The sequence below is a fragment of the Oncorhynchus masou genome, chromosome 8 (assembly GCF_036934945.1).
Source record: "Oncorhynchus masou masou isolate Uvic2021 chromosome 8, UVic_Omas_1.1, whole genome shotgun sequence".
NCBI lineage: Eukaryota > Metazoa > Chordata > Actinopteri > Salmoniformes > Salmonidae > Oncorhynchus > Oncorhynchus masou.
In genome coordinates, this window is record NC_088219.1 from 14,013,938 (window position 1) to 14,027,214 (window position 13,277).

At 42.5% G+C, this 13,277-nt stretch overlaps 1 pseudogene; it reads left to right on the top strand.

Moving 5' to 3' along the window:
* The first annotated feature begins 7,868 nt into the window (after window positions 1-7,868).
* LOC135543759 (zinc finger protein ZIC 3-like) lies at window positions 7,869-12,385 on the top strand (annotated as a pseudogene).
* The last annotated feature ends 892 nt before the right edge of the window (window positions 12,386-13,277 follow it).

The following is a 13,277-nucleotide window of genomic DNA, read 5'->3' on the forward strand; positions in this document are numbered from 1 at the left end:
CCAGTCAGGATGCTCTCGATGGTGCAGCTGTAGAGCTATTTGGGGATCTGGGGACCCATGTCAAATCTTTCCAGTCTCCTGAGTGGGAAGAGGTTTTGTCTTGCCCTCTTCACGACTGTCTTGGTGTGTTTGGACCATGATAGTTTGTTGGTGATGTGGACACCAAGGAACTTGAAACTCTTGACCCACTCCACTACAGCCCTGTTGATGTTAATAGGGGTCTGTTCGGCCTGCCTTTTCCTGTAGTCCACGATCAGCTCCTTTCTCTTGCTCACATTGAGGGAGAGGTTGTTCTCCTGGCACCACAATGCCAGTTCTCTGACCGCCTCCCTATAAGCTGTCTCATCATTGTTGGTGATCAGACCAACCACTGTTGTGTCGTCAGCAAACATAATGATGGTGTTGGAGTTGTGTTTGGCCACGCAGTTGTGGGTGAACAGGGAGTACAGGAGGGGACTCAGTGCACACCCCTGAGGGGCCCCAGTGTTGAGGATCAGCGTGGCAGATGTGTTGTGGCCTACTCTTACCACCTAGGGGCAATCTATACTTTCTGTATTACAGATTAAGTTCAGAGATGTTTGAACGACTTGATGCCTTAATTTTCTCTGTCACATACGGGGGTGCCCTCATGATTATGAGAATGTGCTGATGTTGATTTGATAATGGAACTGTATTGGTTACTATGAACTGAATCGTGTATGCAGCTTTTTGAGTTTTGAGTTAATATGGAGCTTACTATTGAGACCTGTATTCAAAGCTTTGCATTATGTTTATTCTGTGGTTACGGTGAATGCCCTTTCAATGTCAAAGGCCTCTGAATGCTGCTTGCATCAGTGGCATTAGCAAGCAATCTGAATGAATGAATGACTTATTGAGTGGTTTGAGCACATGTTTATTGTCTATCACAAACATAATCATACAAATCAGATTAGTTTCTTGAGTGAATTGTGTCCATTTGTTTGATTGTGGGGTACCCCTGCACATTGATCTGGTACCAATACTTCCTGTATATAGCTCCATTTTTTACTCGTGTTACTATTTTTCTTTTTTAACTCTGCATCGTTGGGTAAGCAAGCATTTCACGGTAAAGACGCCAGCCATTGTATTCTGTGCATGTGACAATTAACATTTAATGAACACACATTACTTTTTAATGCATATTTTTTTAAATGTACACTTTTTTTAACGAGGCAAGTCAGTTCATTCATATTTACATTTTTATTTACAATGACAACCTACTCCAGACAACACTGGGCCAATTGTGCGCCACCCCGAGACTCCCAATCACAGCTGGATGTGATACAGCCTGGATTCGAACAAGGGACTGTAGTGACACCTCTTGCACTGATATGCCGTGCCTTAGACCGCTGTGCGTGAGAGCTTGGAAACATGTAAAAAATCTCAGGTCAAAAAACCTACAAGACCCTGTAAGAGCCCTGTGGATTTAGGCTATTCGGCGTGGGAAATTGTGGGGACCCGGTGTCTAAGTACACGTAGCTAAAATGTCATTACAGGTAAGACATTAACTTGTTCAGTATAGTCCGTTTGTAACTCCACTCACTACTTGTATCTGTATAGTTTGTTTGTGCAGTATCTGCTAGCGTTAAAGTTCCGGTCGGTAGCTAGCTAGCTAGAACTCACTCACGTGGCAAACGTTAGCGCCATTATGAAAAGATGCATGAGAATGAAGCCCTACAATATTACACTATTGAGTCTTGAGAATGCTCCGGAGCAGGCAATGTTGAAAAGTCATGTCTTTAGACGTACTTTTCTTAAATGTAGTTTTGTAACTGACTAAAACAAGCAGAAAACAAGGAAATGGTGTTTGCATTTTTTGTTGTTGCTGTGAGTCAATGGGGTAACCTAGGTAACCACAGGTTTAGAACTCTTATGTATTATTATTAATTATTATTTATATATAAAAAAATACAAATACAGATCAACAATTTACATTGTTACATCATACGAAACAAAATGCAGGTATTAACGAGAAAAAAATTAAACATACAAAAAAAATCTATGAAGTAATCCAAAAATAAACAATTCTAGTTCAATTGTAATCACTCTGAAAAAATCTTATTATAATGATTCAGGAATATGTTATTCTTGTTGTTATTCACTAGGGTTAATGTTTAAATAAGATAGTTAAATTCAATCAAAAATATGTGTAATTTTGGTATAGAATTTTGGATTTTTTGTTTGTGTATAAAGTATTTGGCAACAAGAATAAAACAAGTCAATCATTTCAATGATCTTGTTATCATTGCAATAGTAACATATTATATCCTTCATGTCAAAAACACAGTAGTGTTCATAATGGTAAATAAGTATTTTGCAAGGTTTTCCCAAAATTCTGACACAAATTTACATTCAAAGAACAAGTGAGACAGATTGTCACCTTTTTCACAGAAAATGCAGATATCATCAATAGCCATACAGTGGGGCAAAAAAGTATTTAGTCAGCCACCAATTGTGCAAGTTCTCCCACTTAAAAAGATGAGAGAGGCCTGTAATTGTCATCATAGGTACACTTCAACTATGACAGACAAAATTAGAAAAAAAATTCCAGAAAATCACATTGTATGATTTTTAATGAATTTATTTGCAAATTATGGTGGAAAATAAGTATTTGGTCAATAACAAAAGTTTATCTCAATACTTTGTTATATACCCTTTGTTGGCAATGTCAGAGGTCAAATGTTTTAATAATAATATAATATAATATTTCTGTAAGGTTTTCACACACTGTTGCTGGTATTTTGGCCCATTCCTCCATGCAAACCTCCTCTAGAGCAGTGATGTTTTGGGGCTGTTGCTGGGCAACATGGACTTTCAACTCCCTCCAAAGATTTTCTATGGGGTTGAGATCTGGAGACTGGCTAGGCCACTCCAGGACCTTGAAATGCTTCTTACGAAGCCACTCCTTCGTTGCCCGGGCGGTGTGTTTGGGATCATTGTCATGCTGAAAGACCCAGCCACGTTTGAGATGGGTTGAGATCTGGAGACTGGCTAGGCCACTCCAGGACCTTGAAATGCTTCTTACGAAGCCACTCATTCGTTGCCCGGGCGGTTTGTTTGGGATCATTGTCATGCTGAAAGACCCAGCCACGTTTCATCTTCAATGCCCTTGCTGATGGAAGGAGGTTTTCACTCAAAATCTCACGATACATGGCCCCATTCATTCTTTCCTTTACACGGATCAGTCGTCCTGGTCCCTTTGCAGAAAAATAGCCCCAAAGCATGATGTTTCCACCCCCATGCTTCACAGTAGGTATGGTGTTCTTTGGATGCAACTCAGCATTCTTTGTCCTCCAAGTCCAGTGGCGCCCTCTACGAGGGTCTTCAGTCCGGGGCCCGCTGCGAGGTTCCCCGCTCCAGAGGCACCACCTATGTGGGCCAAGACTGAGGTGGACCAGGGTCCACGTCCCGCACCCGAGCTGCCGCCGTAAAGAAGGCCCACCCGGACCCTCCCCTTTAGAGTCAGGTTTTGCGGCCGGAATCCGCAACTTTGGGGGGGGGGGGTGGTATGGTTCTCAATCAGGGACAGCTGTCTGTCGTTGTCTCTGATTGAGAATCATACTTAGGTAGCCTTTTCCCACCTGTGTTTGTGGGTAATTATTTTTCCGTGTGTGTTTGTGTGCACCTCGGTTGCGTCACGTACTTTGCTGTTTACCTGTTTGTTTTTGGTTGTTTCGGTTTCACTTTCATTAAAAGATGTGGAACTACATGCACGCTGCGCCTTGGTTGATTTATGACAGGGAGTTTGAAGATAGCGAGCGTGACAATTACTGCATTGTCGGAACTAGAAGCACAAGCATTTCGCTACGCTCGCATTAACATCTGCTAACCATGTGTATGTGACAAATACAATTTGATTAGATTTAAACACATTAATGCACTAATGCACAGTTTTGTAACAGCCTATAAGGCGTACCCCCATATCTGACTAATCAGACTCCTCTTTAGAGTCACAGTTCTGGCAGACATAGATTGCCTGGCCTGAGGTGCAAGCATCACGGGCCCATTTGTTGCATCTCACACACTTCACCCAGGTCTCCTTTGGAAGGCTGTTTGAAAATGGCTCCACACAGACGAGGCAGAAGCTCTCCTCTTCATCTGATGATGACTCTTCTATGCTTTTTCATTTTTTAGCTACCTTCTTTGCAGATCCAGATTTTGATCCCCCCCCCTTGCTTCCCTTTCTTCAGAAACATCCTTTTGCTAGATTGTGCCTTATTCTTTTCCATTTCTAGTGCCTGGTTCACTGGTGTGTCAGTTAGAATTGCTGTTTTGCACCGTTTTCTTCCTTTGCAAGCTGGTTTTCGGGGGCCAGCTTTTGGATATGGCAGGATGTCCTCTGGAGTTGGTAGTCTGCTGTCAGCAATGGTGTTGCTGGGCAAGGGTGAGCTGGTGCTAGCATAAGAACTGGGCAGGTCTGTGTCTGAGCTTGTGCAAGGCAGGGCTGGAATGGTGCTGGGGCCTGGCAGGGCTGGAATGGTGCTGGGGCCTGGCAGGGCAGGGTTGTTCCTGGGGCCTGGCAGGGCTGAAATGGTGCTGGGGCCTGGCCTGGCAGGGCAGGGTGGGGCCTGGCAGGGCAGGGTTGGTGCTGGGGCCTGGCAGGGCAGGGTTGGTGCTGGGGCCTGGCAGGGCAGGGTTGTTCCTGGGGCCTGACAGGGCTGAAATGGTGCTGGGGCCTGGCAGGTTGGTGCTGGGGCCTGGCAGGGCAGGGTTGGTGCTGGGGCCTGGCAGGGCAGGGTTGGTGCTGGGGCCTGGCAGGGCAGGCTTGGTCCTGGGGCCTGGCAGGGCAGGCTTGGTCCTGGGGCCTGGTAGGGTTGGTGCTGGGGCCTGGTAGGGTTGGGTTCTGAATGGGGCAATCTGTAACGTAGGATGTCGCGAACTTGGTTTCCAGAAATACATCCCGGTTGTAAGGTTGTACCCCAGCCACCCTAAAGCCAGCCTGAATGTTCAAGGGGGTTGCAGCCACAGGGTAGGCGTTTGCCACAATCGCAGGAATGTCATAAATTGTCAGTCTTCCTCATCCAGGCATCACACGCGGTGTTGATGTGCCACTTTAGCGGCCCATAGACAGACCTGTCTAAGGGTTGAAGCCGATGAGAGCAATGTGGTGGGAACGACAGCATAATTATGCCATTTTCTTTGGCATAATTGAGTCCATCAATGGATAGATGAGACTTGTGTTCTGGTCCAAAAGGAGTAAACAAAATATTTCAGGAAGTCAACAGAGTGCACATCTTTCATCCACCCAGAGGGATTTGTCCCTGCTTTGCTGCCAGGTGGCCCATTGATCAGAAAGTGATCGCGGAAGTTGACACGGGGAATATATAATATGGAGGAATACTATTCCCTGTGGCTGAGACAGCACAGGCCAGTGTGACGAGGGTTCCCCTTTCAGCGGAGGTCAGTGAACCTACTTGTTTGAATCCACGTCTGCCCACCACTTTGTCAGGTTTATGTACAGTGGTCACCCCATTTTCATCGACGGGCCTCCCGGGTGGCGCAGTGGTTAAGGGCGCTGTACTGCAGCGCCGGCTGTGCCATGAGAGACTCTGGGTTCGCGCCCAGGCTCTGTCGTAACCGGCCGCGATCGGGAGGTCCATGGGGCGACGCACAATTGGTCTAGCGTCGTCTAGTTAGGGAGGGCTTGGTCGGTAGGGATGTCCTTGTCTCATCATGCACCAGTGACTCCTGTGGCGGGCCGGGCGCAGTACACTTCCTCCGACACATTGGTGCGGCTGGCTTCCGGGTTGGATGGCGCTGTGTTAAGAAGCAGTGCGGCTTGGTTGGGTTGTGTATCGGAGGACGCATGACTTTCAACCTTCGTCTCTCCCGAGCCCGTACAGGAGTTGTAGCGATGAGACAAGATAGTAGCTACTACAACAATTGGACACCACAAAATTGGGGAGAAAAAAGTGGTAAAAATTTAAATAAAAAAAAGGCATTCCATATGTCTGCTACATTGTTTCTCTGTTGAAGCTACTTGCCCTAGCAAGGCTCGTTGCCTCTGGCTTTCTCAGTGAAAGTGTTGGGTGACGCTTTAAGAAGCCTGTAAACCACTCCGAGCTGGCCTTCTCTTTTTCTGCCCACATTAGCGTGAACTTCAGCTGATGTGGCACAGCAAACTGGTAGGCAAGTCTTCTGACCTCACTTTGCGACAGACCAAAATAAATGTCAGCTGACCTAGTAATATACTGAACAAGCTGCATCTCCAAATCATGTGAAAAAAACTTCCGTAGCTTTGTATAGCCAACCACTGCTGTTGGCATGGCTGTCATTCTGTCAACATCTTCTCTGGTAACCGTTTTGACAATACTTAGTCAGAGTACGGTAATTTATGTCAAAATTCTTCACTGTACTCCTGATTGATTTGTTCTGCAACTTCACCTGCCTCACTGTCTTTAACATTATGGCAGGTGGTGTGCTGCCATTCTCTGTCTTTCTTTTATCATTTCTAACCATCTGTCTTTCCTTCCCCTCTTTCTTTCCATCCTTCCTTCCTTCCTTTCTTCTTTCCTTCAAAAAATTATTTCCTCATTGCAATTACATATTCATTACAGGCTTATTACTCCCACCTCCATGTCTACTATCCTTGTTGCCACAATGCAATTCAAAACGCCACACTAAAATCATGACACTGTATGGAGTTGTGTGTGTATACTGTCTGATACAGTAGGCATGTCGTGTGTTAGTTGACACACACACACACACCAGAGCCTGTTTTGTGTAGTCCAGGAATATGTCTGCTGCTCTAAACTAGAGCTGGAGGTGTTGGAGGTATGAACAGTTTGACAACTTACCCATGTGACAACTTACCTCGCTCTCCCCTACTGCTCTTACACTAGCCTAAAAACGCAATTCAAACTTTATAACATGCAGAACATTCTGGAATAGTGTGTATTTGAAAACATTTATACTTTAAACTCTTTGTCCTTATAAAACCCCCCAAAAATGTACTTTAATGGGATTTCTTCAACGTTATAAAGTTCCTGTTGTTAACTCCCATGACTTCCAACATTTGATTCACTGTAAACATTTACTTTTAACACAAATCAACTACTTTTACAACAAGCAAAAACTTAGAGGGTATGACATATTGGTCTTCTTCTCTGCTATTAAAATCTGAAGAGAATTGTGTTCTAATAAAATAGGTACAGCTGTTTTAGGAACCGCACTAACTACTTTCATTAAGCTAACTTCCCACTGTTGAATTAACAACTGCAATAGAACATTCAAAACCGACAAATTATAGCACTGGTGGAGTACATTCTAAGCATTAGACAATGAGTAAACATTGTGAATTATGACACACATCAGCTACTTTGACCACTTTCCCAACAAGGTAGCCTTTTCCTGCAGTCACTGACCAAAAGTGCCCTCTTTGGCCTCATGGATGGAATGTTATTCATATTTTTTATCATTTCATAAATAATATTTTTTTAATTTTATTTTTTTAAATCGACAAATCCGGTATTTCTATATAAAATATTTTTGTTATATTTCAGTCTTCTGTGATGTATTTAAAGTGTATTATTGGGATGCAAACTCAAAATTGAACACATTTCTATATCTGACATGGTACAGGTGTCTTCTTTTATTTAAGCCCATAGCCATGTGTGTGTGGTGTATACATTTGTTTCAAAGTAGATATGTTTGACTACCAATAATCACTCTGTGTAGCCAGTGCAGTAAAAGGTTAACCTAGAGGGTATCAAATCTGACATTTTACTAATCCATTGATACAGCTGTTTTAGTAATCACATCAACTACATTTTATTTCAACTTTTAGAAACCACTGCTGTTTTTGGCCACTTTCCCAAGAACTTGCATAAAGGGTATCTGCTTTTTCCCTCATGAACTTCTACAGATGCACCATCGAGAGCATTCTGTCGGGCTGTATCACCGCCTGGTACGGCAACTGCACCGCCTGCAACCACAGGGCTCTCCAGAGGGTGGTGCGTTCAGCCCAATACATCACCGGGGGCACACTGCCTGCACACAAGGACATCTACAAAGCTGTGACTGAGATACCTAAAAACAGCTATCTCAGGCCATCAGACTTCTGAACATTCATCACTAATCGGCCTTCCACCCGGTACCCTGCCATGCACCTTAGTATAGTAATGTTTACATAATGTTTATTGCTCTGAAATCATTTCTGTAGTTTTAAACAGATACGATTCTCATTCCTGCATCATTATCTTGTTGAAATGTAATTTGATCTTTGAAAATGACGTTAATTGTTTTCTTGGGTTTATATGTAAATACTGTATTATTCTTGACATAGCTCATCCACATAACTATTGCAGTACATTCCTTTTTCCTACTCGTGTATTGTCCATACTGTCTATATGTATTTATATTCCGGACTCTGATATAGCGTGTTTCTTTTTTGTTGTTGTTGATTATTTGTGTATTAGTATTGTACTGTTAGATATTTACTGCATTGCTGGAGCTAGAAACACAAGCATTTCCTGGCACCTGCTTTAACAGCTGCTAATCTGTGTCGGCCACAAAAACTTTGATTCGATTTTGACTTGATTTAGATCTGAAATCAAAATGCAAATAGCTTCTACAAATCCAACAATACAGCTGTTTTAGTAAACACATCAATTACTTTCTCTCCACTTTTCCAACAACTTGAGAAGCAACTTAGAGTGTATGAAATCTTACTCTGCTTCTCTACTTTTCAAATCTGAAATCAGAACAGAAATATATTCTATTAAATCAAATTATAGCAATGGGGGGAGCACATAAGACTGTGTCGCATAGATTACCCCACTAAACTACCCCCACACTCACTGACCAAACTACAGTAGCGAACCCATTTACTATAGCTAACCCATGGCCTACCTAAAACATTATATTTTACTACTGCATTGTACTGCTACTTGTACTTCTGGGATACTTACTACTATGTAGTCTCCCACTGAAGGCAACTATGTATAAAACAGTCCCTCCCTCTACTACACCAACCTCCATTGTTCAACACACATATTCCTTAAAAGTGTAGTAGTCTGAGTCTAGTTATTTGTGATGAAATATGCGATCTAACGCTATCAAGGTAAAAAGGTTGATATAGTAGTCGATCAAAGAAATAAGACCAGATATTTTAATATTTAACATTGACTAGGCTATATTTCACAGCTTATTTCACTGCCACAAATACATTTTCCTTCATGAAAAATTGTAGACCTTGTAGTTTATTTATTTGTATTTATTTAGAACTCCTGTTTGCTGCATCTGGTCGACTACTCCATGTGATTTGCTACCTGGGGAGGGCCCCCACATGCTCCAACCCGATCCGTGACTGATTATTGGCAGTGGCTTCAAACGCCTTGCCAAACCCTTGGGCTTAAGGCCGTTTGCAAACACATAAGCTAAATGAGGCCTAACCTTCTGTCGCTCGAATCCCTTGTCAAGGAAAGTTATAATAGTTTGAAAGTCTTTGGTCAATTAGGCCTACTTATGACGTGAGAACAACATCTGATTGCCAAGTCGTAGTAATTCTACAGGCGAACCGCATTAGGCCAACCTTTTTTTTGTTTGTTTTAATTGTAAATGTCTGAAAACTGGGTTATAGCCCACCATTGTAACCAATGCTACACCTGGAAGGAAAACCGGATACAATTGTTCTGAAATATAAGTGATTATTGAGATAAATATAAGATATAGCCTTCATTCGAAAAGATAATAAAAAATCCCTGTAACGTTTCAGCCTTTAGGCACATGTACAGTAGGCTACACAGAAACATTACCGTTCAGTTAGCCTGTTTCAAATAGGCCTACACTGCAGTTTTTACATGACATTGGAGTTTGCCTGTACAGGACAAGTGTAATAAGCTATTTTTATGCATAATTTGGCAAAGCACGCACATATAGGCTGGTTGTATTATTTGGAGGCATTTACTTGTGCATGGACCATGACCACCTTGCCTGGTAAATCATAGTGCAGGGGAAGCTACGGCCAAAATACTGCAGTGCAGATTTGGTTGAATACACTATAATTAAATTCCCAAACATTGCCAATCTAAAGCAGTATAGTGGTGGTAATTAGGCAATGTCAAGGGTATAGCAACGACGCCCAGAAAAGTCGTAGAACCCAGGAGAATAAAGCTACACTTTTTGATAGACAAGAAATACGACAGCTTGACGGGTTTGATGTTACTATAGACGCTTTCTACGTATAGATGCAGTCTGCCAATGAAGAAATGGCTTTTCAATTAATTCGCTGTACGAAAATCACGTGCCTAAAGGTTATCTTGGATGTCATTGGTTACTGTTTGGTTGCTGCTGGTGTCGTATTTGGGCGGAGTGATTGACTTGAATCGACCGAATACATCGACTAGGCTAGCGTGTAGCCCACGCAATCGAAAAGGGTGGGAGTTTGACCTCCTCTCACATTTTGTGCCCTCTAAAAAACTTGGGATTTCAAGGAATTGTGGTTTAACCTATACATTTAACAGAATGGAAGCGTACATATGATTTTCGCACATTATGGACACTTTGGCCGCTAGAAAGCTGTAAAAGGTTTATGTACTTCTTTACATAAGTTATATCTTCGGTGCTTCAACAACCAAGCTCATTGACCACGATGCGCAATTCTCTGCGCTTGGTGTCGGGGCGTTGGAATGCCAAGACATCTTGAACCGGTGGGCAAAGACCTTCGGTTAGGGATCAGCCCGTATGGAGAGACCTCTCACTTAGTCGCCTTCAATCTACGCACCCCGTGTCAAGACGTTGCCGCGACACAGAAGTCCCCGTTTATTCCCCAAGTCTCCGGATACGCAGCTGCGCTCCAAAACCACTACGGAGGTCACTTCGGTTCACATGAATATAGAGCTATTGACTCCATGGATTTTTCGATCAGGTATCGCACTTCAGACATTGTCGATATAGCAACAAGGGATGCTGAGCACGGATTTTTCAGCCGCACCTCAACAGAAAGTTTGCGAATGCCCCTGATGATCTCTGATAACCCGATGCACCCTCTATTTCCATCTATATACGACCAGAGCGCATCCCCAAATGGATACACAGCGAACCGCAGGGCGCATGTGGGTTCACAGGGAGACATATACGTGGGAGCAGATCCGCATCAACCTGTCTCCAGTCCTCACCCACACGTCAGTGCTACCCAGCTTCACTTTGATCCCAATGTGGAGATGGGTATGAGAGTAGCAACACAGAATGGCAACGGTGCTTTCTTTCGATACATGCGACAGCCCTCTAAGCAGGATGTCACCTGTAAATGGATAGCTGAGAATCAGACAAATCAACCCCAAAAAACGTGCGGCAAGATGTTCTGCTCCTTGTTTGAACTGGTTACGCACGTCTCCATGGATCACGTCGGCGGTCCAGACCAGGGTCATCATACTTGCTTTTGGGAGGATTGTCCGAGAGAAGGCCAATCTTTTAAAGCAAAGTATAAATTAGTCAACCACATTCGTGTACACACTGGAGAAAAGCCATTCAATTGTCCGTTTCATGGTTGTGGAAAAATATTTGCCAGGTCGGAAAATTTGAAAATACATAAAAGGATTCATACAGGTAATGAGCCAGCCCTACATTCTATTACATCAACAGGCCTAACACAATATGTAATGTGTTATATGAAACTGGTTGAAGTTACAATGCTCTCTGTTTTAAGACTGCTATGGGTCTAACTTTGACTAACTACCAGTCAATAGGCCTATCCAACTGCAATTTTGACGCACAACGCAATTGCAATTTATGAAATTAATTTCTACATTAAAATTACTAATTTTCTTTGGCAGGTGAGAAGCCCTTCAAATGCCATTTCGAAGGCTGTGACAGGCGGTTCGCAAATAGCAGCGACAGAAAAAAACACATGCACGTACATACCTCAGACAAGCCATATATGTGCAAGGTGTGTGACAAGGCCTACACTCATCCCAGCTCTCTGAGGAAACACTCGAAGGCAAGCCGTCTTTTCTGGTGAAAAATGCCAGCGTATATGACCTATATTTATATGACGTAGTATATATAAATCAAAGGATTCTACATTGTTATATGTAATTGAAAGAAAACACACAAAATATAGGCTATGGAAAAAAAACTGAAGGACTCGGCTACATATCCTGTGTTTGTAAATTTGAGCAATCAAAAAATAACCTTTTGAGTTATCACATCTACAATAACTGTTCTCACTTTACAGGTTCACGAATCTCAAAGCTCAGGGACCTCCCCAACAGGAACCTCTGGATATGAGTCATCCACGCCACCTGCTCCGTGTAGACCTATGTCCTCAACCATCGAAGACTCGACAAAACCATCCATGCTGGTCAAGCATCATACTTCAATATTTAAAGATGATCTCTCATCCAATTTGATTGAATGGTACGTTTGAAACGGTTAGAGTTAACAGTCCAAATGAGAACACTAAATGTTTATATAATTACCCACTGGGCACGCTGGTTGAATCAACGTTTTTCCCACGTTATTTCGATTACATTGTGGCTGGTAGGGAATTCAGGCCCATAGCATAGGTCTGCTCAGTTTTCAACAAAAGTTCAGAAAACACAGCGTAGGCCTATGCATTGCCTTAGTGTTGAGCTGTAAATGCACCTTCATAAAATGCAGAGCAAATGCAATCAAATTGGAGTGATGTTGTTCTATAGCCTCCCTAATGTTAGGAAAAGTCTGATCCTTGGAAAATACCACACATTTACTACTGATTTACAGATGAAAATGTGTCCCACTGCACCAAAGCCTTTACATTCATAGATAGGCCTCCATATAAGCCTACTGATAAATGGACAAAGATACCCCCGTTTATTTTACCAGGTAGGCCAGTTGAGAACAAGTCGTCATTTACAACTGCGACCTGGCCAAGATAAAGCAAAGCAGTAGACAAAAACAACAACACAGAGTTACACATAAACAGTCAATAACACAAAATAAAATAAAAATTGAAAAATCTATGTACAGCGTGTGCAAATGTAGAAGAGTGGGTTAATTAATACATGAATGGAAGAAAGACATACGAAATGAATCATCAAAAGCAACATATAGAAACCATAAAGTGCATAAAAAGAAAGGAAGTAACTTTAGAGAGAAAAAAAAGGAAACAGATAAAGGAGGAAATTAAGTATTAGAGTAAAACAGTATTTTCATGTGTTGCTAGATTTTAACTCTACTTTAAGATGGGCCTACTGTCCACATGGAATGTTGCCTTTTGCAAAGAACAATATAGAAAAGTATTTCTTAATTTCTCTATCTTAAAATATACTGTTTACAAT